Raw genomic sequence first — 27,145 nt, forward strand, 5'->3', positions numbered from 1 at the left:
GCTTGATTATTACTAATCAAAGACACTGCCCAGCTCTTCTGAAAGCTACCCAAAGCCAGTGCAATATCCTGCTCCTCTAGTAGTTTAGAGTGCTTTAGAAGCTGATTTGAAAGTACTGTGGTTAAATTCAGTGCTAGCAGCAGCTGAGAACACTGGCAGTTTTGCTACTGGTGTGCCAAATTGTGAATACCCACACTGCCATGCCAAGGGTATCAGCCAGAGCTTGCCTGCTCATTTCTAACTCCACAGTTGCAGGCAGAAGCTCACAGAAGCGGCCAGCAACAGCCATGGGGTCAATTTGTAGTCTTAGGAGACTAAATACATTGAGACTTGTCCATACACTCTTTATCTCAACCCGAAACTTTCACAGGCAAGTGAGCTGTCGCTGGTGGTTGTACAGAAATATATGGTGGTCCGTGATGTAGATCATGAGAGTCTCAACCCATTTTCACTTGTGACCTAGCCTGGATTACAAAAGAGTTCCTTCAGGAAGCATTTGGTATTAATTCACCAGTGCTTTGTCATACTGATGCATAATGGATATGATTTCTAGCAAAAGCCAAAATCATAGAATTTATTTGCATACAGGGTCAGAGCTGTTTTGAACACAGTCTTTCCAATTATCTATGATGTTTGGAGGAACTCACCATTACAGAAAGAAAACAGTATTATTCCTTCTTTTTCTACTGTCCTCATCATAGACCAATGTGTGTCCTTGCATCCAGTACAACCTCTACAGAGAGACCTGACATGATGCATTCCATGTCCAATTTTCAACTAACAGATTGAATTTCTGTTTGAAATACTGTCTTTACTCAAAGCATTTAAACCCAACTGTTAGATAAGAGGCCACTGCTACTCTTGACCCCTTGTTTCCATTTTCAGTGCCTAGAGCTGTGAAGGTATAGTACCATTTTAAGCTGTACACCAGCCAAGAAGAGCACAGTGATGTGAAACTGGTATTTGTGTTTGTCAGTACGGGCAGAGGTGTGTCTGCACAAAGCTGTGATAACTGTCAGCACCTCAAAGCATTTTAGATCTTCTCCTGTTTGCCTGCCAGGCAATCTTAAGAGCTGCAGATCTCTTGCTTCTAAGTGTTAATATCTTAGTAACTTCAGCTGTACAACATCCTCAAATTTAAACAGCACATTCATCCATTTCTAGGAATACACCACAGTTTGCATGACACGTTATTCCAGTGCTCAGTTTCTTCTGGACACAAAGGCATCCTAGAGGTCTTTAAACTCAGCCTTTCTTCAGCTCCAGCTGGAGCTGACCCAAGAGTCCAGGCACTGGCACCAGACCCACTGCAGTGCCAGAGCATTTCAGAAACTAATCCAATAGCTGGGGAGATGTTTTTAGGAACCCTTTGCAGAAGGTACCTCTGCCAACAAGGTTCAACAAAGTTTCTGCTGGTGACTTGAGAAGACGTACTGAGTGTCAGCTGCTATGTTTACCTTCTTTAAACACTGAACTTCCTTTCAAACAGCATCTAATAGGACAGCTTTACTGGTTTAATACTAATGGAAATTCATCAAAACACCCTAGATTAGGTGGTTAGCTTACCTTAAAACTTTTTCCTGTTTTCCTTTCCATGCAAAATAAATCAAGAGTATTCCTATCATTGGAAAGCCTCTAAATGAAGTACTTAAGGAGATGGGGAGAACATTTAAAATTGGGTTGTGGATAAACCTGCCAGAAAACCCCCAGATTAACTTAATGACCAGCTCCACAGATTTCCACAAGAGCTAGTTTGAAAAAGGAAAAAAAAAGGGCTCAGGGAACCGTGCTATTTAAGGACATCAGAAAATGCAATTCCTTATCTACCAACGGCAGTTTCTTCTCAGTTGCCATCACGGTTCATTTGGCTAGGGAAAAAAGTAGCTGGCAAACCAGTGTAAAAAGGGAACAAATTAATACTGACATTGTAAGAACTGTCTCTAAGCAAAGCTGAACAGCAATGGTCAAATAACAACCAGACAGCTCTCTCCCCATGCCTATCTGAAAGGACAATGGCTGGGAACTACCTGGATCGAGCCTGTTAATCCATTTAAATGCAGAAAGGCTTTCACGATTTCAAGGCAGAACAAATATTTCTTTTTGTCTGCACACATTTTAGGAAACATGAACAGTAACTACAGAGCAGAACATAGATGCCTATTAACAAAGCCAAGAACAATTACTGCCATGTCTAAGAATCAACAAAAAAACCAAATACTAGCGTATTCCAAAGGCATTCGCTCACAAAGCAAACTCACTCCACACAAGCCCAAGCACAGAAACCTGATAGTATCTCATGATTTATGTTCTCTCTCAGCAGGTTGTACTGGGTCCTCCAGATTCCAGGCTTGCCTTGGGAAGCAATTAAGTTTCTAGCACTTCTAGCAGTGACAAAAGCTCTCACCACGAAAACCTGCATGCTGTACTCTCGCTGAGTCTGCAGCCTGGCAGACTGAAACAACGGCACCCACAGAGGTGTGAACTTCCCCCCCTTTAACTCATCTGGGAGTGTTAGTACATGAAGAGCCATCTCTAAACTCGAAAGCTATTTCCAAATTGTGTCTATATAGAGTGCTCAAGCAGCCAGTTGCCACGCTGACTTGCAAAGCCCTCTGTCGCTCTGAAAACCCCCTTTCCTCATGAGCCCACATGAAGGAAATTCAAGTTTAGCTAGTGCGAACTATTCATCAGCAAGATGGGTACCCTCATTTATGTTACAGCATGTCCAGAAACCAAAACAAAACCTAGGTCCTGCTGTGCCACACACTGTACAAAACACACATTATCAGATGGCACCTGCTCCGTGGAGTTTACAACTTAAAGAGTAAGCTGGAGCCAAAAATAGGCAAGGGCGGGAAGCACATTTACAGAAGTGAGCAAGAGGCACTTCACACAACTACTGTGGTGAGTACTGCTTCTGTATTATTATAGTATAGGAATGCTATCTGACCAAAAATAGATCTATGATATACCCCTGGCTAAGTAACACAAACAGGATAGCAGCAAAGTCAAATTACTAAACACCTTGCCCCAGAAACAAAAGTCCAAATGCTCCTCAAGCCATCAGACTGCCTGGACAAGGCACATCTTTACCTCCTCAAGAGAAAAAAAGCCAAAGGTACTTCACATCACCATGCTGTACTGTAGCAGAAATCACCTCTTAAAGTCAGAGCAAGAGAAAGCATGCTTCAAAGCGAGATGGGCTGGGTGCACGGAAGGGTGTATGTCCAGCAGTGCACTGACAGGCGCTGCAGGAGCTGCCCAATATGGGATCTTAGCTCCAAGTAAAGCAGAAGGGCAGCTCCCTCCAGGCAGGGTGGTGAGGCACCTCTTGTTTACCACAACCATTAACCTAGTCTATTCTAAAAGTTGTATAAAACTTCTTTATCATTCTTGAAAACTTCTTCTTTCTTTTGCGCTCTCTCAGCATCCTTGAAGCCATGGGGTGGTGAGAGAATCCACTCCTGAACATGTGAATCACTTTGTGATGTGGTGGTTACATTAAGAACTGAAAAGTGTCTCAACCAAGATCAGATACTCGTGAATGGGTCACCTGATGTGTCATCTTTAGCCACCGCGACAGCAACCACCCAGAGGGTGTGGTGGCCACTCAACCACAGACCCCTGCAGACACAGGGAAGACTACCCCCCTGGAAATCCATTTATGCTTTGATGATGTGAGCCAGGTGGGGCTATGATGAACGGACCAGGAATCTAATAAAAGCCTTGAGCTATGCCAGCTTACTGGGGGAAACACCACCAGGGAGATCTGAGGCTGGAAGCAGTAGCCCAGGAACATCTCTCCCACACCACCACCAAAGAAGGACCATAGGGTGGGGACTATCTCTCCTGCTCTCTCTCCATTCTCTCTCTCTCTTTCCATTCAGGTTTGTTTGCTCCATTCTCTTTAATAGTCCTGTCTTGATATATGACCTCATTGGTGTCTTAATTTCACTCACGGGAATGTTCAAAAAGAACCATGCCTCCTTCCCAACTTCTGGACTGAGACAGTTAGAAAAAACATTTCTCCTCTTATCTCTTTCACTTAAAGTTGCAGTAACTTTTATCAATGAGAGATAAGTACTTTGGGGGGAAGAAACTTGCATAAAGAAGTGTACTGGCAGAAGTGTAAGATGCTTTAATGTCCTGTAAACCCCCTTTTAAAGTGCTTAGCATCTTTGGACAGCAAGTACTGAGCACCTGCAAACTTGGTCACAAACAGTTCATTTCACATGCAAGCATGTAGAGGCATGTCCAAAATGTTAAGTCAAGCACTAAGAAGACAAGGAAATACCAGAAGTACAGCCAACTGTGCAACTTTTTTTTTTTCTTTCTTAATTTTATGTCACATAGGGTTTTATTTCCACAGGAAACGGTGTCATTCATGGTATAGTAGAGCTGGTGTTACTGAATAAGCAACACTCAGTAGCTTGCTTCATTCTCACTATTAAAAATGGTCAGAACAAGTTCTTTCCTTATAGGTTATTTCCTGACTGTCACCATATTATCTAAGTGCCCAATACACTAAAATTAGCACATGTTCACAACACCCCTGTGAGAAGGTTTTTTTCCCCCCCATCACACAAACAGAACCAAGACTCAGAGAGACTGAGGCTGTGGACAAAGGTCCCTTCCAAAACCAGCTACAGCACTTGATGAGGTTTTCCTCCCACACACAGGCTCCGTACCAGCTGCCCCTCTTCCTATGACAACTCATCCTTCAGAAGTGCTAGCAGTGTGGTGTAAAAGCATTTTGTAATCCATTATGGTGAAAATAAACTGGAGCAGCTACAAACTACACTCTTTTATGCTAACCCAGTTCAGCCACACCAGCTGGGCAGCACTCACTCCACCTCAGAGCAGACTGAAGAGGGTCATTTCCCAGCGAAGATGTGGTGAGCACATGGAAGCTTATGCTGACACAGGCAGACCCAAAAGAGGACATCTGCACTTAGGTACAGGGTCAAAATCGTTACCAGGACAGACACTTTTAAATACAAACAAAAAGATCTCTTCCATTGGAGGCACAAGTGGAAACAGATGACAGGACCTCACATGAACCAAAACTCCCAGGTTTAAGACAATTTGCAGTCACAGATTCATGCTGACAGCACAGTGACAGCAAGATTAAGGGGCACAAGCAGGTGGAAAGAGATGTATTCACACGAGGTACTACTGCCAGTGAGACACTTGGTGGAGACTGCTTTCCCACGACTGAGCTGCTTGAACAAACTACATGAATGCTTCTCATCCACTTCATTGCCAAGTTAGACACTTTGAACAGACATAGCAACAGTTTAAGCTGAACTGTGTGGTTTCACAACAGGGGTTTTGCACTTATGCAGAGGGACAGCACCTGCACAATTCAGTTTGCTGTCTCAGTGGGGCTACAAGGCTTTATCAAGCACTTGGACTACAACAATCAACCAGGGGTGGAAAGGTATTGTATCTTTACACCAGACAGGACAAGCAGCATCCAGCTGCAACCTCAGGAATCACAACTCCATTTCAGTGTATAGAATAGATATCTCCCCATGATGTTCTCTTCTGTTGCTTCAGTCCTGCTCCTTACCTCATACTCTTTACCCCAATTTCCTTCTGGGACCTCATCTTAATCCCATTCCCGTCACACAATGCATCCCCCAACAGTCAGGCCAGCTCCAAAATGCTGTAGCCACAGCTGATGCTTGCAACTATAACCACCCTCACATCTTGCTGTTGGGAACAGTCCCACGCAGCTTCTTCTGAACCTCTCCCATACCTTGCATTCTCTCACCAGCCCTTCCTTGCACTGCACTCTGTCTGGGAAACCAACAGCTTTGCTGAAAACATGGGAAGATAATCCTCTTCCTATGCTCAGGACCACAGTGCTCCTCAGGAGACAGAGGCAGCAATATCAAAGTAAGTCCTTCAGATAAAATACAGTATGTTCAGTGCAGCACTATCCAACAAGCTCCTGCTGTGCAGGGACAAAATGAGACACTTCAGAGTTTATAAAATGACTGATTATGGACACATTTTCATGCAAGTGAGAAGGCAGATTCCTAATACTGGGGCAATTCTACAGGCAGATTTCAAATATCCACCCTCAAATGTGAAGGTGGTACACAGCTCCTCAATGAAATAGCTGGCCTATTTTTAAACAAGGTACAAAAATGCAGGTCTTTGTATCTTGTTCTCAAGACAACCTGAATCATTCATGCTGAAACACAAAACGGAAGAAAAATCAACATGAAACTGCTACCAAGCTTGGAAAAATGTCACTTTAAAAGGTTATCCTGGAAAAATAGTAAATGTTGTGCAATGCTAATTGTAGCAGTACAACCAGCTTTTCTTATATTACTTGCTGTTTCCTACAGTTACTACTGAGAATGTCCTTTAAACAAATCCATGATGCAGGATAAAAAATGAAAAAAGATTATAGGCTCCAGTGATGCCTGAACATATCTCAACAGGAGAAATACAGACTGCAATTTAATGAGGCAATAGATAGTGCATGCTGAAGACAAGACATCATTGTGTGCAGAGATTTTTTTGATTCAAATATGCAAGGTACAGGAAATCCAACTGCCTCAATTGCAGTCTATTTACAAAAATTAGGAGGAAGTGTTGATTGGTTTCTATAGACACAAACATTGATACTCACACTAGAATCAAACAATTGTTCTTCTGACTGGAAGCAAGGTCAAACTCTGATCATCGTAGCTCAGCAAACACAGAAAGAGAGCAAGAAAATCCTGTTGATACATAACCTTCACCATCTAGAGTCAGATGATTCAGCTACAAAAAAGCAAACAAAATTACTTTAAAGCAAACATTTAGTTCTTTCTTCATAAAAATGTGTAGCTTTTCAGCAGATGACTCAAATGTGAAAGTTTGTGGTCTTTGCTCCGGCAGCTGGGCGGGCTGGATTCTGATCCACTATGCAAATGACTCAAGTGGTTTTTATCTTCTATGGTGCCAGTTGCACTCCTAAACCCTCTCTTGCAGAGGGGACCACTGCTGCAGAAGAAAAGAGCAGCTGGGTAGGAAACATTTTTTCCCTGAAGGTGTCTAACCACCCAGTTTTAATGCACAACAGAGAGAGACATTATAAAATCACCTTCTCCTCACATAACATTACTGAAATAGAGAGGCAAGATGTCCAACTTTCTAATTGTATTGAAAAGCAGGCAGATTCTCCCACACTGCAAATTTGTGCTTTGCAAAGCATCCTTTCGAGACTGATGTTAGACCCTTCAGATCATAAGAAAGGTGTACAAAAGGTCCCTCATACACAGGATCTTTTCCTTGACTGGATGAGACCTTACAATGAGGACAAACTTCACCCACAGGCTTTCGTGCTTACAACTTACCTCCCCACACAAGAGGCAAATCATGTGTTGTCAGGAATTATTTAAAAAACAGAAGAATCTTAAAGAGCAGCAGGCTGCAGCCTCCAAATGCAGGGATAGAGTGGAGCTACAGATAAGCTGATCTCTCAGGCCCTCCAGTGGAAACCAGGGAGCTGGGAACGGGTCTTTGAAAGGTCTTAAAGCACTGATGACACTTCCTGAAAGCCTCTTAAGATAAAAGTCAGGGATCCAAGCCCCATCATACTGTATGTAACAAACTTTGTTTCATTCATGTGACTTCAAGCAGCACAAACCCCACCTATTTCGAGTAGTAGATATAAAAATACCTGACTTCTACTACCCATAATAGACTACTTCTGTGCTGCTCTATGTAATCATGATGAGAGCTGTAGTATAAAGAAAGCCTGTATAATTTATCCCAACTGGACACAGCCCTAAAGTGGCTGACTCCTGTATAACATCGGACTTCTGTCTCTCACCTATCTGAATGAAACAATCTGCAAACCTTATTGTCTTGTCTTCAGCATTCACCCATTACATAGATCTATTACATGGACCAAGCTGAACTTTTTCCTCCTCTAGACAGGTAAATATATGTGGAAAGCACCAATACTGAGGGCAGCACAGGTTACAAGGCTTTCCTGGTAACCCTAAAGAGTTAGTCAAAACCAAAGAAGCAGCAAGGAAAATGGAAAACTCCAACTGGAGAGAAAACAAAACTAAGCCAAACTAAGGGTTTTACCGGTGTGCTGGTGAGACCTCTGGCTGGAGACCTCCATTCCTCCAAGCGGCGAATGCATCTCAAGAAAGAATAACGAAGCACAATGGACAGTAGCTACAGCTTGGTGCGAGTGCCAGGTTGAGCAATGGGTTCGCTCAAATCCTCTCACTTCCAAGCAGAACTGCTGAGAAAACTAAGTCTAAAGATAACTTATTTTCTGCAAAAGGGTAACTGTGCAGATCACAGTCGTGATCTTTTTGGTGGCCTTTTTTTTCCATGAGGCATACTGGAGTTAATTCTGATTAACACGAGTTTTTGATACCTTACATAATAACATCTAAATCCCTCAGTCCCAAGCACTTAGGTCAATAGTTGAGGCAGGTAGGCAATAACAACTCAGCTTTCATGTTCTTAAAGTCATCCTGATTTTCCTTTGAGCCTTCCAGGAAATGCATTTATACAGCTCTCTTGTCATGACAATTCTTCCATCTCTAGACTATGAAGCAAGTCCCTATAATGTTCCACTTTGGCTAGCACAGCAATGAACAGATGTGGAAAAAAAATCACTGACTAGTGAAGAAACTCAGGACAAGAAAATAACCCAAAATTACCTGGACTGTGTCCAGGCCTCTTTACATTTTTATAAGAAAGAAGGTTAAGCAGTGAGGACACGTGTTTGGATCTGAGAGAACCATTTTCCTGAGCACAGCACGAAAGAAGCATGGACTATGAAAGGCTGCGAGGAAGATTTCCATCACCATAACTGAACAAGGAGAATGGAGTCACCATGCGTACTTGGAACATGGGTTGAGAAAAGTGATACACAGCATCACAGAATTGCCTGGATTGGAAATGACCTTTAAGACCATCAAGCCCAATCATGAGCCTAACACTGACAAGTCTTTGACTAAACCACATCCCTAAGCACTACATCTACACAACTCTCAAAATACCTCCAAGGATGGGGACTCCATCACCTCCTTGGGCAAGCTGTTCCACAGCTCCCTCCCCAGAGAAAACAGCTCAGGGTTTAGCCTCTGCTTCAGTGCTGTAAAACAGCTTTGAAAAGCTGTAGAGAGAGGAGAGAAATCTGGGACAAATGGCTTGATTTGTTACCCGTAGTTTTGATACAGATTTGTGGGGGGGTTATGGCGTTCATGCAAGCAGAAAGAGAAAAATAGCTAATGTAAAGGGTTGTCTGAAGGTCTATGTTTCCCAGCAATCGCTGTCTGAACTTGGAAGGCAAGGCAGTAGCTGACAGAGAAAGCATAAATTGATAAGGAATTTGCTAAGATGAAGCTTCATTGTCAATCACTGTTGCTTCATTTTGTTTTGAAACAACAAAACTCCTCAACTAAGTGCAGAAGCCACATATAGGGGGTGAGCTGCAAATTAAGATGATTGGGACATCAGGAGGTGATACACAGACTGCAGTCTGCTCCACAGCCTCGGGGCAAACTTCACTCACTGAAGCAGTACTACAGAGGCAGAAACTGCTCAGTGACATGATGAGGTCTCTGAGTGCATAAACACTCTTAGGCAAGGATGTGAATTAGCTGAGGTAACAGAGCTGTGACCATGGTGGATAAAAGGGAGCTGAGAGAGCGATGGAATGACACTGGCACCAAACAATAAACACTGGGGAAGGATTCTTCTTCACAGAGAGGGTTATCAAACACTGGAATGGTCTGCCCAGGGCAGTGGTGGAGTCACAGTCCCTGGAGGTGTTTAAGCAGCATGTGGACTTGAATTAGTGTTAACCCCTCAGTGATGGGTCAAAGGTTGGACTGGATGATCTTTGAGGTCTTTTCCAACTGGATGTTTTCTGTGATTCCAGCAGAAGGGTGACCTACAGGATAGAGGAGTTGCCCAGTATTTGGAAAACTGAAGTTGTCAAATTGCAACATTACTGAGCTTGCTCTTATGAGTGTGTCCTTCAGCCTTTCTGTATCTCATCTGCAAAACTATGCAGGCAAAGGAACTCCTCCATTTAGTGACAGATCTCCAGGAGGAGGCAGTTGAGCAGTATCAGGCAGTGTGAGAGAGAGCAACTGCTGGAATTGCACCCTACATTCCCTAAGACTAGCCAAACTGGCAGACAGGACACATGAGACTGAGGGTTCCTTATCCTCTCTCCATCTGGCTGAACACAGTAACTCAAGGGACAGAGGGCAATAGCAACAAGTTCCCACCCAGTGCAGTGGGCAAGTCTCCTCTGACCTCTCCATCTTCCCCTTGCATAAACAGGTACAAGCCTCTGCAAGTGGAAATAAACAATAACGGGGACAATGGTACTTAATGCCTTCTTTGCTCCAGTCTTTAAGAGTAAGACCAGGCGTTTTCTGGGTACCCAGCCCCCTGTGCTGGAAAACCAGGATGAAAAGTAAATGAACCCCACTCATAAGCCAAGGGGAAATGATTAACAACCTGCTACACCACTTAAGGCACACACAAGTCTATGGGGCTAGATCTTCAAGGTCTTTTCCAGCCTAAACAATTCTGTGATTCTAAAACCAGGGTAAGAACAGTTGCCTAGCTCATACAAAGCTCTGGGAAAGAAACCACGAAGGAGAGCAGAGTCTTCAGAAGCTGGGCTCACAGGTCAGTGAAGAATGAATGATTCCCTGTGCAACCAGAGCCTTTGCCTGCCAAAGAAACATCATTTTTTAAGTGGTTGCACCCCACTACAGAAGCTTAGAAGCTTGCTTAAAAATGAAGACACATGCTCAATCCCTGGGGCAGAGAGCATGTGAGAGAGATTCTCGGTTTCCTTTGGCACTGCAGGATTAAAGGAATTTACTTCTTTTCATTATTTTCTCACTATTTCAATTATCCACATCTAGATTTACTGCACACTTAGAAAAGAAGTACTGCTGAAGGGACCATCAAAGTTCTTATTTCATCCCTCTGAAAGCTGAAATTCTCACTAGAGCACAGAATAAAGCATTTCCAAGCACAAGGCCTTTGGCACATAGAAAACTGGACAGACTTTAACAACTGCTTTGACAGACTCTAAGATCCTGTATGTTAGGAGTCCTCTTGACGTTAGGTAACACTATCCAGCAGCAAATACTGCAGAAAACCAGAAAAATCTAAAGAAAACCCTGAAACAGGGTCTTTAAAAAATGCAAAGCACATGCACTTAGAACTCAGAAAAAATGAAATTACTAAGTTCCAAATACCAGAGAAACTTCTGCCTCAAATAAAACTGGAAAATACAGAATCTGACTGAGCTTTGTCTCTATCATTTCCTAAGCTCAGTTAACGGTGGTACTTAGTCAGATCACGCTTTTGTAGTAGTCTTTATTAGGTCACAAATTCATGCCAACTATTAACTTCTTCCGCTACTGTCAGCAAGGATCTCCTTGAATAGAAGTCTTTGGCAAGTCCCTCAGTTTAATACTTATTTTTCAGATGCAACACTTTACTAAGGAGATGGAGGGGGGAATAAATAATTCTGACACAAACCAGCAAATCTTAGGCCAGAAATTCATTGGTATTTAAGAAGAAAATACCAATGGTAGAACCAAAAATAGCTCTTCAACCATTTGTCTTTCCAAACCTGCTTTTTCTTTTCAGGATCCATGCTTCTTAAAATGGAATGTTTCTTATGCTTGCACTGGGTCTCAGAAAGCCTCTCTTTCACTGAGATAAAAATATGCATTTTTCTCAACCATGTTATTAACAATCACAGCAAGTGGTTTTATTTTTTTTCTCCATGACCTTTCTCAAGTTCTGCCTGCTGTTTATCTAAAAGCAAAAGCTGGTTGATGCTTATCACTTTTTTGTCTTAGTAAGTATTCAAATGAAAGTGATGCTGCCTATTATTTTATTAATGTATATTCGAGCTATCTCTAGTTGGGGAGGGAGAGGTAGCAAGCTAGGCTTTCCCTGTGGCAGAACTGTGCCAAATATATTTTCCTCCTACCTACCGGAATTTCTCGTATCACATCCACCTCTATCTTACTTTTCTTGTTTTTTTTCCTTAATATGTGACTTGTTATCAGAAACATTTTCCTCAACCTCACAGAAGTCAATTTTTGTGCTACCCCAGCATAAACTGAAATGACAACCAAAGCAACAAAACAGCGAAACTATCAAAAGTCACCTGTCAGAACACGAGTATAACTGCTTGTAAAAGTCAATAAATGCTGTATCTTCCGCGTCATGCTGGCATTTTGCTGCAGTTACTCCTCCCCAATAATTAACAGATGACAGTTTAGTTTTAAAACAAGGGTGCTCTAAAATCAGTGACCCATCTATGCTGGTCAACCACCTGATCTGTTTCAAGGTCACTGTCTTCAGTAACTGAGTAAGAATTACATCATCTACCCTACTATAGGATGACAATTACATCATTGATCAATACCTGAGATTTGAGTGCTGTCAACAAATCCATGTTGGGGATGAGTTACAACCGGGCAGACACCGCAAAATTAAACTCCTGTTTTGTTCAACTCACATACCCATTAAGACTACATCATAAAACTATCAATTCTATTACTCTCACTTCTATTGAAGCGCAAACTGAGAGCTAAGCAGAGATGGGCTGGAGCAAGTGCCACAGCAGCAGGCCCTTTGCAAAGACAGAGAAGCTGGGTCTTTGCTTTGAACAGCTTACAGCAGCCTCAAGTGACAAGATTAACAGAGGGTGGAGGAGAGAGGTGTAAGCAGATGGCAGTAGACCACATGTTATTTCTGTAAGCTTTTGGTGGCAATGCAGACTGAGGCAGTCACATGTTCACCTTCAAAAGCAATATTTTAAGCCATTTTAGTTTCCTCTGCACTGAAGCAGACCTGGAGCAAACAAGCAGCAAGCTACTGTGTCTCAGTGAAAGATGCATGAGTGGACAGCCTCTGGGTCTTCTGCTCCACTGCAGCTGATTTGGTAGCAAAATATGAGGCTCTGCACTCAGTGAGCAAGAGATCACCTGAATGGAAGGAGAGCAAGTGAATGTTTGAGTAAAAGATGATAAAGACGAGCCAGTTAAGAGTGAAAATAAGGCACAGGGAAGAGGGGAGGCTGGATCAAAGAGCTTTGGGTAGAGAAGATTCATATGCAGCTGTGGCCCAGAGTGTTTTCTGACTGCTTTTGCCATTGTGCCTCTTCTAGCTCATCTTCAGGAAGGGGCAACTGCCTCATTTCCCCTTAAGTGAACACATTAAAAAGATGGAGCTTGCTCTGCCCGCCTTTGCTCATCCAGGGCTCAAGCAGCCCTCAGGATTAGGGTAACCTGAGCAGAGTCCCACTAAAATGTTTCAGCCAGGACACGTACATTAAGATTCAATAGAGGTGGATAACTCACCCATGGGGGGATATGTAATATACAGCAGTACCTAGAGGCGCTGACCTACTTGGCTTCTGTACAGGCATACAATGAATGACAGCTCTGGTCTCAAACACAAAGAGCAATACAAGGAATAGGAGTCCCAGGGAGAGACAGTACTAAGACGACATTTTCACTCCTGGATACACTAAATTAGGTACCAATCCATACTTTGGGACCTACATAGCTGGCCTCCTTCACAGTAGTGCTGTGTGCACCCAGAGGCCTATTATAGTGAAGTGAAGGGTTGCAGGCAACTTGCCTGCACTTGAAATCAGGCCAGGACTAACCAGATTTGATAGCTCTGACCTTAACAGATACGGTTGTGAAACACAGACGAGACTCTAGCACCAGTACGGAAATTACACGAGGTTTCTAAAGCAGAAATTCAGTGTCGAATCCTACTGCAGCTGCATGTCTTGAAATACCTCTAAGAGCAAGAACCAATATAGTCATTTAAAATGCTGGATTTTAAAACTCTCAATTGTGCAAGATGTCACTCCATAACCTGAAGGACACGCAACTTTCTCTCCTAATATTACCAGATATACATAATGGATATTTACTGCCTTTCACTCCAATCTTCTCCCTGTAAATACACAGAAACACACAGAAACAGAGTGGTTGTCTTTAACACAAGAAGTCAGTAAAAGCATGGCATCAGGGAAAAGATCGCAGTGAACTCACCCCAGAGAAGATTTTTTTTATTTCAGGTTAAAGCAAGGTAGTTAATAGTAACTGTGGTGTTCTGGTAGGGCCCACTCATGTATACCTCTCACCTTGAGAGAGGAAAACTCACCGAGTTCTGCCTTTGGAGAAAATAGCAAGGCCAAGTTTGCCTCTGTGGGGCTCATTACAGGGTAAGGGCTTAGTTCCTTTTTCTTGCATTAAATCCTCGGTGTACTTGCAGTAACAAAAAATTACTTTCAAAGATTTGTTTCAAGTACTCAAAAATTCAAAGTGTTCAATGCCTTAGATCACATTTGCAGCAGATTTAATAAGGCAAGTGATATTGGCCTCCAGAAAGTACTTCTTACCCTTGCAGACTACAGAATAATTACACACAAAGAAGCTAACTCTGCCTTTCCCTGTGCCAGGTTTGTGCTGAAGTAACTCTGCTGTTTGATGAAATTAAGAAGGAATGAGACTGCAATAATCTAATACTGAATTGGGACATAAAACATAAAATCTGCTTTGTCAAAAATGTAGTCAACTCAAGAGATTACTTTCCTTGTTCCTTATGCAGAAAAAAACCACTTGTTTTTTCACATAAGGAATTTTGAAAAAGCAAAGGCCTGTAGGATTCTGGGTTCTGGGGTGGGTTTTTTTATGGACTATAATGTTATGTGCTCCCTGGGGAAGCTCATCGCAAAGTTAAGTGCAAATTCCTCAGAGGTAACAGGAAATTAAAATGCAATAGGAAAATAACCCATCCATACAGCTTACCATGTAGCTTATCAAGCAGATAAATAAGAAGTTAAATAAAAAGTTAAATGCTGCTTCAGTTTCATGACTGCTAGCTCTTTATCTGTCTCAGAACCCGACTATGCTCTGTGGAGGAGGAAACATGTCAGTGCAGCAAATTTCACCTGTGATGAAAAGTAATTTATTGTGCCTAAATGTGAAAAGCAAATTGATATCATCATCTAGGAGTTTGTATCTCACAAGGGTTGTTTCTGTAATTTGCCTTTCGTTTAGAAAGAACTAAGATTAGAATAACAATGCAAAAACTTGCATCAAGCTGGGTTTCATGAAAAGTTGCTAGAGGAGAAAGGTTGGAAGGAGATGTACATACAGCATAAAAAAGAGGTACAATACGGTTATGAAAAATAAAGTTATGTCTGAATTGCTAGGGAGATATGTTTGTCTTAGATAACACAAAAATACCAAGAAAAATAACTCTTTGCTCTAAAAATGTGTTTCTAGGAAGTCAGCTTGTTCATTTTAGAAAAAAAGAGCAAAAAATGGACATTAATTCTGCTGTGTTATCTGAAAAAACAATCTGCACAAGCATAAGTGAGATGGATGAAAAGGAATAAAGTGGAAAGCTAAACAATCGAATTAAAAATTAAACCTTTACCCTGGAGCACCTCACTGTTGGGTTCCTTTAAAACACACTTAAAAATATCATCACTTTTCCTAGCAGCAAGGAGGATAGTATTTGTATTTTGCCACTAGCTAAGGTTAAGAAAACTCGAAAGGATGTGGTGGGACACGGGTTAGAACAGGAATTGAGTACATCTCTGAATGCTCCCATTGCTTTACAACTCCCCTGACTGTGTAAGAAAGACTGAAGATGAGACCTTTCCAGCAGCTGGTTTATGTTTGCTGTGGCAGATCTCTTCACTCCACAGCCACACTGTTTCCAGAGGGGTAAGGTATAAAAGCCTGAGCATCAACATGAACAAACTCCAGCATTTTACACTGCTAAAGTATTACATACATCCACTGCCAGCACCTTCTGATACATGCTTCTATTACTACGGATGCTCTAGCTCCCATTGCATCTATCTTCCCAGTCCAACCTTCAGCCTGTAGGTCCCCCCCATGTTACTTGGCTTTTCCATTTCTCTTGCAGACAGTGGTTACCACTCTGTTGCTCCTTCTCCCTGCTAGTAAACTATTTCTAATAACAGGCCCTGGCTTTTTTTTACCTAACACCAAAAAGTCAGAAAAACCCTAACAGGTATGTTGAGCTGACAACAGATTAAAGCATTGCCTTTTATTTTACTCCTTTTTAGAAGGACATGAAAAATATCACCAAAGGCAGAGATCAAATTCATAAAAGCTAACTAGAATCAATTTTCAGGACAAATGGCTTCTTTTCCACCAAGCGCTGATCTCACAGCACCTATTACATGATTTCAGAAAGAAGGAATCTTCATCAGCATAAAACTAGGAAATGTTCAGGCTGTGTTGCTCAGAACAGAGTATGGAAAATTACACCCAGATGACTCTGCAAGAAGCCTTCCCATGTGTAAAGAGAGGGAATTAAAACTCCATAATATAAGAAGAAGAGGAAAATAGGCAAAGAGTGATCAAGTGTAATCCCTCCACAAGTAAGACTGCAAGTTGGCAGCAACAGCACAGCCATAGAGAAGCTGGGACTTCCTGGATCTGGGTCTTCCTTATACCACTGATTTATCTGAAGATGCCCTTCTTGTTCACTTTTAACTTCCTTAGACAGGTTTAACTCTCAGGCGGCCTTGGCCTTCCTTGTTGCATCCCTACATACCCTGGCAATGTTCCTATAATCCTCCCAAGTGACCAGTCCCCTTTTTTTGTGCATTGTGAACTTCTTCCACATAACTTTTTTCACCAGCTCCTTGCTCATCCATGCAGGTCTCCTGCCTCTTCTACTTATTTTTTTTTTTACTCAAAGGAATGCACCTATCTTGAGCTTGGAAAAGTGATGTTTGAATATTAAGCATCTCTCTTGAGCCCCCTACCTTCCAGAGTCTTAGCCCACAGGATTCCTCCCATAGGTCCTTCCGAAGTCCAAGCTTGGGATTCTACTCACTGCCTTGCTTCTTCCTCATATGATATTAAATTCTACCATGTTGTGATCACTGCTGCCAAGGCTGCCTCAAACCTTCGTGTCCTCAACCAGCCATTCTTTGTTCATTAGTAAAAGGTCCAGCAGCACATCTCTCACTTCTCCTTGTTGGCTCTTCCACCACCTGCATCAGGAATTTATTGTCAATGCACACCAAGAACCTTCTGGACTGACTATGCCTAGCTGTATGATCCCTCCAACAAATATCAGGGTGATTGAAGTCACCCATGAGCACCAGGGAATATGATCTTAAGGCTGCTTCCAGCTGTCTGCAGAAGGCTCCATTGACATCTTCCTGGTTTGGTTGTCCGTAGTACACAGCCACAAGTTTCTCCCATATTTGCATGCCCCTTTATCCTTACCCATAAGCTTTCAACACATTCTTCATTCCCCCTGGGTAGAGCTCAATGCATTTCAGTTGCTCCCACACATAAAGAACAACTTCACTGCCTTGACTTGTCTGTCTTTCTTCCTAAAAAGTACACAGCCATCCACGACAACATTCCAGTCCCACAACGTCTCAGTAACTGCAGTGACATCGTGGCCCTGAGACTGCACACAGATCTCCACAAGTCCTTCTGCTTATTCCTCATGCTGTGTGCATTGGTGTATAAGCATTTCAGAGAGGGAGTTAAGTGGGTGGTTTTCACCTCTGAGGGGTGGTAGGCCTTCCGGTTCTCAGAACTGCTAGCACACTGTCCCACAAATGCTGAGCTACTACCCACAGGCCTCACTATCAAGCCCAGTTACATCCTCCTCCCCCTTCAAATCTAGTTTAAAGCCCTATCAATCAGCCCCACAATCTTCTGTGCAAGGTCTCTCTTCCCCCTTTCAGCAAGGTGTCTCCCATGAGAGGCCAGCAAGCCTGGTGCTTTATAGGCCATCCCACTGTCAGCAAAGCCAAGTGAGTGGTGCAATACCTTAACTGCTGGCCAATACAGCAAGCATGCTGCATTTCTTCAGCAACAGCAGCTTGGAGCATGAAAATTACTCTTTTTGTCCTTTATTCCCCTCCACCTTCAAAATGAGCACCTTCTACTTGCTGGTACAGCAAAAGCAACTTTTCAAGGGAAGGGCCCTGGAGAAAGCAGAACTGCACACCGGCAGCCGTAAGAAAGAATTTGCCTTGCAAAATGGCCAGGCTCCCAGAGACCCAACTGTGATGGGAACACACAGGTTCAACATGTGTTCAACAGCACAGCAAGCTGTAGTGTGCAGGCTCTCCTAATAAATACCCATTTTAAAAAATCAAATATGGCTTTTGGTGCAATGGGAAGGGGACTGGAAAAGGCCTTTTTAAAAAGAGAAAGCAGGGGAAAGGGCACTCAGCAGGGAAATGAAGGTGAACAAAGCAGAACTGTTTCAAAAAAAAGACTTTGGTGCTCACTGCTGCTGGGGAAGAAGAGCTGTACCCTCATCATACACACAAGATGTCCAGTTTCAGGATCCAGTCTGCTCTTGTTGACAGCTCTTTCGCTGCTAACAGCAGACTGCAGAAGAACTATTGCTTGTTCTTTCTAGCAGCAAAAGCAGGACCAGGCATATACACAAATTGATATTGATGCTACGTACTCTCAGTTTTACTCTCAAACAGCAGACACTGGTGGTAGTCAGTAAAGGCTTGTTAAGCATATTCAAATGAAGGCAGAGCATTTCTACATGCAATTAATCATGATTTATTTGAAGGCACTCTGTTAGCACTCCCTTTTTTTGCTTCCTGAAACTCTAATTAATGAGGGCCAAGCCTCAACCTGTAACTGTTTATCTGACATGTTGAACAAAATCGATGGGGAAAAAAGGGTTATTATCTAAACCAACAAAGTGCTCTGGCAAAAAAAAGTAACAATCCCTCTTTGCATCTTTGAGTGGAACAAGTATCTCAAAAAGAGAGGCTGGCTAAACTAGATTAAATAACTATAGCAACTTAAGAATTTGGAAGCAAAGCAGTTTTTATTTAATAAGAAGCTAAGTGGTGTTTCTGCCATGACCGCTGTTAGTCCTCTGTGTTCAACTGTTCTCTGTTTAATGTCTTCATGCATTATGGTCTCAGAAAACAAACTAGTTAACAATGTCTCTGTAGAAAAAGAGCGAGGAAATAAGCATGCCTTGTTTGTGATATGTTAGCTGTACATCTTTTTGAATCTATATTTTGCCTGTTTAAGAACATTTCCAACGGCTCTTATGCATTTAGGAGAGAGAAAATCCCATTATCCCTAATATTACAAGTCAAGTGCTTAGGTATAGGAAAACCCAGATTATTTCTTGAAACATTTTTAGCTGATTTAGCCAGAGATAGTGCTGGTCATGGGTTTCTGCGATCACAGCTCATCTGCTGAAACACTTCATCTGTCTTCCTTGAAGAACTTGATCCCATTACTAAGGTTAGATCCTCTGCACCAAATCCTGGTAAACTGACTACATCCATGGACTGTCCTTTGTACTACAACATTCAACAAAGAACGAACGCAACCAATTTTACTGGTCCATGAGGTCACAGGTATCCTCTAAGACTGAGGAGGGAGCTGCTTTTATTCCTGTAAGCTTTCATGGTGAGACTGCTAAATACTGCCTTTTGACATGGTATAAAAATCTGCAGATTTTTAAAATACTTTGCAAATACCTTTCCCTTATGTCAGTCAAACAAGATAGCTAACTATACATAAGTTGTGCTGGAAAAGCATGTTCTTTTCATAATATACTAAGTGCTTTGATACGATGCTGGTTGCCACTTCAGACCCTACACCAGGTTTGTTAAAAATCTGTCCAAATATCACTTACAAAAGATGAAGAAGCTGTGCTACAAATAGAGCAACTGCAGAGGCTATGGCCCTGCCCACATTTGTGCTCATGTATTTTTACACAGAGCCTAGCACTGTGTGATGTGGGTGCCAGCTATAGCTTGTACCATGCTGCTAACGTAACAGGATCCAAAAACAGGTAACAAGGAACATTCCAGGGCAGTTTCTGTGTACTATGAGGAATAGACTTTGTTGGGATTTTTAAGAATCACCACTGTAACACGTTTCACAGACACCAAAAGTTTCACTACAATCACCAGGCAGAAATCATTTCAAGCTCACCATTTCCCAGAGAGAGGATTTTTTTCAGTAAGGTTCTGCTTCACCTCCTGCCCCCACAACAGACAGGATCATATCATAACACAATGTCATGGCAGGTTTGCAAAGCAAGCTGGACCTGACTATGAACAAGTCCATTTCACAGTCACAGACATGCATTTTTCCAGCTCTGACAGAACACACCAAGCCACCACACAACTTCAGCACAGTAAATCCAGTAGCACAGAAAAGCTTTTTGGGCTCATAGGCAGTTGGGAAAGGCTTTATGAAGTAATTTTCCAGCAACATTTTGCAGCACCAAGTTTGACTTACTTCTTTCCTCCCTCCAGGCTTCCTAAACCGGAGAAACACTGCCTGGCTGTTCTCCTCGTGCCAGAACAAACCGCGGTCTCTGTCACTCAGACTTAACCGCAGTAAACTTTTAGATACTGACATGAGAAAAGAGAAAACAAACCAAGAAATGCCACACAATCTTGTGAAAGAAAAACATCTGAATTGTTTATAACATAAAACCTTGACTTTCTACTTCATTAAACAATAGCCAGACTTTATCTCAGAACAGAAATTTACAGCCTGAGCTGCACATCTCTACTAAACCAGCTGCAGACTCGCTCAATCATTTACTTTCACTGGGGACTGAATGAATCAACAGGTTTGTTATCCTGCAAACATTTTAACCTTTCATTTCCCTTTATTCCAACTATATGACAGGGTGCAATAGTAACATTCTGCTTGGCAGAGATATGGAAGACCCAGAAGTCTGTTCATGTTGCTCCATGTGTCTGCAGAGGAAGCATCTCAAGAGCAACACCCTTCCCAGCTTCCCTGGGGTTGAAGGTGCCACCCTTGCAGCAGCCAGTGCCCCACTCTGCTCATAGTGACACGAGGCTCCTCTGTTTGTGACCCGCAGGGATGCAGCGCCAGCTGGCACCTGACAAAGCATAGTAACATACAAATCAAAATGACGGTTTGACAGGAACATACAACGCTCACAAGGTAGTTGGTCTGAGGTAGTCTCTGAGCAAACTAATGATCAGAGTACGGGGTCATGGCAAACAAATCCATCTCACAGAAAAGAGCAGCATCAGATGAAAAACTTCCAGTTACAAAGAGTGCACAGCAAGTCCCCAGAAAGAGAGATGCCCAGGCAAACAGCAGATTTTTATGTGCATGTTCACTAATGAATCCTAAAGCACCATGCTGCAGTGCTACTTGCTGGTCTTCCAAGTTGCAGTACAAAATGGAGGGTGCTGAAGGGAAAAGAACATACGGTACTTCCATGGCAGATTTTAATACTCTGGGTTAGAAGCCAAAGAAGCAAGCTGGCAATTCATCTCCTCTCCCCAACCTGCACCCAGAGTGGTCACCAAGGAAACTTGCCCTCACTTTTCTGCTATGCCACTTAGATAACACACGTGGCACAGGCTGACACCTTCCTCAATACAGTCCAGTCAACAACATTAGCTTTCAGGCCAAGCCAAAATAATGACCCATCCAGTTAATCACACAACACATCCCCATTCATTATCTAAGATAGCTACATTAATAGCATTACATCTGGAATTCAGTTAACTCACCCTGTAGACTAGATTTTAACAACATTTAAGCCATTGGCTTTTCCATCAAAGGTTTGAAGGATTTGGTGCTTTCCTGGTTTGGTTTTTTTTGTTCTTTTTAATAACCCAATGAAATGTATGAGGGTGGTTTGTAAGACTCCTGACAAGCCTGACTTCTTTAAAAAAATAAATTTTAAAGAAAATTTAAGACAACACAGAGTAAAAACATTCCTAGCAGAAATAAGAGATGTCTTTCCTGTCTCTGGAGATGAGGCTAAGCACACTTTAACACATACTTAAGTTTGGGGGTTTTTGCTTTTTAATTGGAACAATGTCAAACAAAACTCCTTGATTGTTTCTGCCCCCCAATTTCCAGTGATTTCCTTTTCCTCCCCCCCTCCACCTCCTGATTTCCACTGATTATTAAAGACTGTGGCTGATAAATACTATCAATTTCAGTTAGCAGCTTAATCCTAATCAAGTCATATCACAGTTCACTGCCTGGGGTCCTGCTCAGCAAGCAACACTAGCCCAGCAGAGCCATACTCAGTCCCTTGGTTGCCATAGATACTCCTCAGTGACCTCCTGACACATTTATTTGGCTGGCAAACAGAAACTGTCATCACATCAAGTACTGGTCCCTCTTCTTCTCATTATTAATACCACTCTTTTTCCTAGTTGCACTGAGGAGATTGCTGCATTCATATTCACTCCCTGAAACCACCGTATAAGCTTCACAGCAACATATGAACTGCTTCAAGCATGTCTCCTGTAACTCTACTAAAATGGCTCATACTAACCTCTAAATACACCCCAAGCCTTCTTATAAGACACTGTGCTAGTGGAAGGCTCCAAATTAGAAATCCATTTTCAAGATCAAACCCCAATCACAAAGAGTTTTATTAGTTTGGGGATTTATTACAAAGCGCCTCAAATTTCTGTTTTAAATTAATTCCTCCCAGCAGGCAAGTTTTCTTTTTACACTGCCTTCCTTTCCTTCTAAGGCATTTTAGTATCTTTATTTTTACCATAATCTGGAGAATAAAAGAGGTCCCTAATACCTTTATTAGGCTCATAAAGCTGGAGAACATTTGGATACTAAAATGAAAACAAAAGAAAGCAAAAAAACCCCCAAAAAACAACAAGGAAAAAATCACCACCATGCTTGTACCAAGAAATCAAGGGTTTACTTTTACTAAGAATACTCAAATTCCAATAGAGGAAAACTACAGACTATCAACATCTCCCACAGAATAAGTGATTCCATTTTCTATCATAGAAAAATAACTATATTTAGAAAGGCATAATACCTTACTTTTTCTTCTGGCAAATTCAGCAGAATTAAGAGAACCAGATGGGCAAGTATCTATGAAGTGATCAGGTCTATTACATTGATGCAGAAATGTTAGAGAGGAAGAAATCCTACGTATCTTGAGAGCAGCCTGTGTGGACTGCATCGTAACAAATGAGATCATTATGTGCAGCCTCGAAGCAAATGGTCTTTTGACTTTCAACAATATGTGCACTGTGGAATGTCAACTTATCATCTTTTTTTTTCTATTAAAAAAAAAATTCCTGAAGCACTATTCCTTCCAATTTAGCACAAAGATTATACAATGATACAATTACGCTCTCAATAAATAATCATTGGACAACTTCAGTGATCCCAGGATTTGAAAATGCTGGCATTACAAAACATTGCATTACTATACGAGGGCAAGTGAAAAATGAAGAGCACAGCTCCGAATTCCAGCCTGAAAAAAGCAACACACCCACCAGAGCATCACTGATGCACACAGCAACAAACCACCGCAGTAAAGCTGAAACATTATTATGGCTTTAACACTTCCAGCAAAGAAAGCTTCCCAGGAAAGCTGTGACAGTGTCTCCACAGAATCCTCTCACAATGGAACAAGTTTCACTCGTGCAAGTCAGCACACTTATGACCATTTTTCAGTATTAAATACATTCCAGGTCTTCAAAGTGCAGAACAGAGACAACACAGTGCCAAGAGCCTGAGTATGGGCCTTGGAAGAGAGACTCAGCTCCTTGCCATGCCTCTAAAAAACTGACCCTTTGGCCCAAGCATGAGCCTTCCTCCAGGCTTGATTCAGAACCATAATATCCCCAAGCACTGTGGGGAAGTCCAAGATGCCCAGATACCTATTGACATGCTACACACAGACTCCCTAGATTGTCCATGGAAAGCAAATTCTGCATTGCTGCATTCTGCTCTTCACCAAGCAGGCAACTGAAACCGGAGGGGATGGAAGGAAGCAGAGAGTAATAATATCATAGAATCATTTCACTTGGAGATCACCTTTCAGATCAAGTCCAACTATCAACCCAACACAACCATGGCCACTAAGCCACACCTCAAAGTGCCACATCTGCAGGGTTTTCAAACACCTCCAAGGATGGTGACTCCATGTTGTACTTTTAGAGAGCACACAGAAGCTCTTTCACCCCTCCCCAAGGGAGTAAAAGGATTGGAAAACACTGGACATTCAGATAGAAATACTGTTCACAACAATACAAAATACACACATTTCATATCCAGCCTTGGACTAGTTCTCCATCCTGGACTTACCAAAACCTCACTAGGCCAAAAACCTCCCACCCAACCAGGCCTGCACACCAGGCCTCAACGCCCACCCCCACCACACCTCCCTGCCCGCCCCTGCCTAGGCCCCAAGTGCGCAGAACTTAGCTCTGCCAAGGCCGAGCCAGGCTGCAAACATCCCCCACAGGAGATAAGGTCCGTCTGGGAGCAGAGAGAGGGAGAAAAAGCCAAGAAACTGACTATGCAGCCAGCTTATATAGAGAAGGGAGATGCAGGCTGACAGGAATGAAATAACCAAGATTACACTTGCCTGGTGTCCACCTCCTGGGCTATCTAGTCCCTGGAGGACTGTACTCTATGGTTAAGACATCCCCACTCTTAACCCCATAACACTCCACCTCCCTGGGTAACCTGTTCCAATGCTTGATCACTCTCACAAATGCTGAAGTTCTGCCAACAGTAACTCTTGAAAAAAATCATTGCTTTAGATACAATCCAAAAGCCACAGCAGCTCTTTCCTAACTTTATGGCTATAGTTGTGGTAACGTTTTCAGTACCACCCTGTGTCTGAAATGCAATCAATGATTACAAACAAGTTTTGTTAAAGTAGTTTTGAGCTGGGAGCCTATGTTCTGTTTTCTTCGTCTGCAAACAAATGTGATCAGCACTGACATGAAAAGCATTCAAACTGTGCAAATGCCATTTTATTCTATAAACACTAACAGGGGAGCACCTGCCAGTATAGCCATGACTTGGCCTAGCTGATTACAAACTATTTCAAGGCCTGTCTCTATACATGGTGGTAAAAAAACCTGAATGCTCTGTTGTACAATATGGAACTGAAAAACATGATGACAACTGAAGATCCACATGAAACACAGGCACTATGTTTTAAAGATGTTCATGGCATGGAAGATCACAAGCAGGTTTTCTAATAGTAATTTCTTATCCCCCCCCCTGCAAATTTTAGTATGAGAATGTCCTACAGTGACGCATCCCTCAAAGGATTTCCCTCCTGCTTGCCCACAAACTGTGCTGCCCCCACAAAACTGAACGGATTGCACATGTCAGCCCAGCTAATTAATTCAAGCTTACAAATAGCAACCCAATCACTGAAGGATATGTACCTACACAGTGTTTACCCACACACATTCCACTTGTGTATTTTAGACAGCTTAATATACTAATCAGTATGAAAAGGGCAAGAATGCTAAATTAAATTAGATTATTTATACCCGGTTCAAGATCTTTTTACTTGCCTCAAGAGTGTACAGTGGCCTTTATGTTTATGAAGATCAAGACCTGGAATTTGTATGTTTTTTATCACTGGTGGGAAAAGGCTTGACTTCAGTGGTTACAATCCCCAAGAAGGAACATGCCTGTATCTTTATTTATAGATACAGATGCAATCCCAAAGGCCACAAGGTTCGTTCTAAAAGACACTGAATATGCACTGAAACCTTTAAGCCCTGAGTAACTCTCCTAGGAATACTCCTCAATCAGGCCTTCAACACAGAAACAATCTGAGGATTAATTCAAACACGCTGCCCCATGTCCCCCCTCTTTTTTTTCCTTCTTCCTTTGCACTTGCCTGAATTGAGGCTTACAGCGAGGAAATACAGTCATGAAACCCAACTGTCATTAACTGATAGTAACATTAAAATTAGTCAGGAAAAAAAGAAACTGCCTACAATACATATCTATCTACACATACACTATTACAAGCAACTTCTTTGACACCAGATACACCATGCATTCTGCACAAATGGCTGCAACTTCAACCATGAACTTATCTCCATTTAACCCTTCCAAGCACAAGCAAACTGTTACACTAACATATAAAACAAAACTGAAACACAGAAATCAACCTCCTTGTGGTTTCCTTAACTAAACTACAGCATCATGCCTCATGCAGGGGAAACCTCAGTGTTTATGTGACTGTGAATCACTTTTTTAGCTTCCACAGTTAATTCAAATCTTTTCCCCATCCACATGTATCAAGCTGTCATAAACCAGGTGTGCCAATGGACACTCGGGGACAGTACATCAAGTATCTTGTCTACAAGCCTATGTGCACCCCCACACAAGCCACATGCAAGCTGGGCCTTTGGTACAGATTTGGAGAATCCTCTGGATTTCTGTCCCAGTGAAGTGCTCTTTATCGCATGCACACTCTACACTTGACACCAAAGCTGGCTGGAAAATAGCTGCCAGTGCTACTACCCTTATCTCCACATTTCCATGGTCAGCAATCTCTTACAGCTGAAGCCATGTGCTTCCTCTCAGCAACAAGAGGTACATCATCCAAAATATCAACCTGTAAGGGAAGGGATGAACATCAGCAAGATGGGGGGTTTGGGGGGTTTTCAACCAGTTTCGACACATTATGACACTAAAGCAACACTACAAATGTTAGCGAGTCCAGCATCTCAGCTCTGGTTACTTCCTTCTAGGAGAAGAATCTCTTAATATCCAGTACATTAAATCTACTTTTAGTAATGCACTAGAAACTGATACTTAACCAGAAGGCCTAAGTAACAGCTCTGCATCTCAATCACAGGCACAACACAAGCAGTCACAGCTCAGTGTGCCCATAGCATGTACTACCAGCACCGTGCAGGCTTGGGGATGACAGCTGAGGTGTCACTCCCGCCCTTTCCTCTGGCAAATGTTCCATTGGTCAGCAGTGAGAGATTCTGCTAGGATTCTGCTGTTTAGAAACTAAAAACTTATTTCCATCAAATCACTGGGCAATAAAAAGGGATCCATCTAAGAAGAGCTCACTATAATAAGCACAAATTAGAGTAAGACAATTTCAGAGGAGGTACAGAAAGAGGAGATTTGTCCTTCAGCTATAATCAACAAAGACCAAAGACAAACTAGCAGTTTGGCATGGAAAGGCCTCAACCCTTGAGGAAGAAGTCTTCAGTCATTGTCACTCAGTTCAGTGACGGGTAAATTAGGCTGAGATAGGTGTCTGTTCTTGAACT

At 42.3% G+C, this 27,145-nt stretch overlaps 1 protein-coding gene across 7 annotated transcripts in view; it reads right to left on the reverse strand.

Moving 5' to 3' along the window:
* Positions 1 to 27,145, reverse strand: part of ATXN1 (ataxin 1) — a 156,742-nt gene that overhangs the window by 101,104 nt on the left and 28,493 nt on the right. For 5 of the 7 annotated variants that reach the window (XM_054164118.1, XM_054164115.1, XM_054164112.1 and 2 more), the window contains exon 2: positions 6,647 to 6,780. The exons of the other annotated variants lie outside the window; for them this stretch is intronic. The gene's annotated coding sequence lies outside the window, so the exon portion shown is untranslated. The remainder of the gene's footprint in view (positions 1 to 6,646; positions 6,781 to 27,145) is intronic. 7 annotated transcript variants of the gene reach the window in all.

The sequence above is a fragment of the Dryobates pubescens genome, chromosome 9, assembly GCF_014839835.1.
Source record: "Dryobates pubescens isolate bDryPub1 chromosome 9, bDryPub1.pri, whole genome shotgun sequence".
Lineage (NCBI taxonomy): Eukaryota > Metazoa > Chordata > Aves > Piciformes > Picidae > Dryobates > Dryobates pubescens.